At 47.9% G+C, this 1803-nt stretch overlaps 1 protein-coding gene across 1 annotated transcript in view; it reads left to right on the top strand.

The window, feature by feature from the left end:
- Positions 1-1031: 1031 nt before the first annotated feature.
- Positions 1032-1803, top strand: part of LOC122091159 (cytochrome c biogenesis CcmF C-terminal-like mitochondrial protein) — a 3708-nt gene continuing 2936 nt past the window's right edge. Inside the window, exon 1 of the mRNA XM_042661003.1 lies at positions 1032-1803. This exon is cut by the window's right edge and continues 2936 nt beyond it. The gene's annotated coding sequence lies outside the window, so the exon portion shown is untranslated.

The following is a 1803-nucleotide window of genomic DNA, read 5'->3' as shown; positions in this document are numbered from 1 at the left end:
ACAAAGACTATTGCCCTGCTACAACAAGAGATTGCTCGCCAAAGAATCTCCGAGCAGCTGAAGGCAACCTTTTTAGAAGGTTGCTCGAATAAAAAAAATTCAGGACAAGTTTGAAGCGCTTATCTTAAAACATACTGCTCCCTCGACCCCAAGACATTTTGGGAGAGACACTGTTGGGAAGTTGGGCTTCTGTACAGAACAGATTTCGATGAAAAGAAGATCCCAACGAAAGCTCGAGCCATTCAGATGCCTGAAGAACTGCGCCAACAGGCTCTGCAAGACCAAAAAACACAACCTTCAGAAAGGGCTTATTCGACCCAGTAAGAGCCCCCCCTTATAGAGTAAGGGCGCAGCGTTCTACGTCAATAATCAGAATGAGCAGGAACGTGGTGTTCCGAGGCTAGTTATCAATTACAAGCCTCTCAATGATGCTCTTCAATGGATCAGGTATCCTGTTCCTAACCGTCAGACGCTTCTACTCAGGATTACAGGAGCTAGAATTTTCAGTAAGTTCGATCTCAAGTCTGGTTTCTGGCAAATACGAGTCGCGGAAAAGGTAAGGTATAAAACGGCGTTGACCGTTCCTATGGGACAATATGAATGGTATGTTATGCCATCTGGATTAAAGAACCATTCGATCGATTTCGCCGAGGAATTTCCTGGTCAAATTAAAGACAGGAATCAGCTCAAAAGGTTCTTGGGGTGCCTTAACTATCTTGCGGATTATAATACAGATCTTGCAGTCGACAGGGAGATTCCCTCCAACAGACATCGAAAGAACGCTCCTCTACCATGGCTTTCAGAGTATACAGAGGCCGTTCCCCGACGAATAGAGAAACTTCTAATACTGTCCCTGCCGGACGATGACAAGCACAAGATAGTCGAGTCCGATGCAGCAATCAAACTACTGCGCTAACGCGCTTCAACCAAGCAAGGGATGAGCCCAATGGAGAGTAAGCTGATCGTAGAGCACCGTTGCGCTAACGCGCGCAACTAGGTTGCGCGCGCCTTACTCAAATAGGGGCCTAACGCTATAGTGGGGCCCTTGATTCTTGGGTTTTCTTCGCTCCGTAGTTTGCATCCTTGAGCGCCTCGCGGCTTTTTGACCGGGGGAAGAGGAAAATTCTAAAAAGAGAGAAAAGAGATAGAAAAGAAGAAGATTGAATAGATTATCCCGAACCTGCCTCCGCCGCCGTCGCACGAACCATTTATGATGGCCGCGTCTGGGTGGATTGTGGTGCTACCATTCCTTTAGGATACCTTTCGGCTTCAGTAAAAACTCAGGGGGAAGAGTTTTTATAGATATTGAGTTTGTACGGTAACTCAACTTTGAGTATGGAATTTACTTTGTTGGTTGAGTGGAGTTACGGTAGTTCAATCTATAAAGGAAGGACAATCGATCGCACTTGGCTCAGAACCACCTAACGGTGGCTCTCTACTCCCTCAAGACTTGCTTCTTATTTTTCCTTCACCCTTCATCTGTCTGCGAGCTGCGAGCAAGGCTGCCTTTAGGTAGGGAAAGAAAAGAAGCCAGCAGGTCCTTTTCCGCTTGACCGCTAACTCATGAGCAAAGCCGCCTTTTGCCGCCCCTCATGCAGCATGAGCGGATCTTCACTAAAAGCCGGCTCTATTGGCGGACACTATGGACAACTCACTCTGCCATGAGAACAAAGAAAGCCGCACTATCTCCTTGCAGCTTTGCCTGCCGCCCTTCGGTGGTATAGTAGGATGGATAGCAAAGCCGCCTTCGGCCCTTCGCTTAGTAAGCCCCTCTTCGAGCCTCTACTGAATTCCGCTCGCCCC

Source organism: Macadamia integrifolia, chromosome 10 (genome assembly GCF_013358625.1).
Source record: "Macadamia integrifolia cultivar HAES 741 chromosome 10, SCU_Mint_v3, whole genome shotgun sequence".
NCBI classification, from domain to species: domain Eukaryota; kingdom Viridiplantae; phylum Streptophyta; class Magnoliopsida; order Proteales; family Proteaceae; genus Macadamia; species Macadamia integrifolia.
Note: the sequence above shows the minus strand (reverse complement) of the source record. Positions and strands in the feature narration are given on the sequence as shown.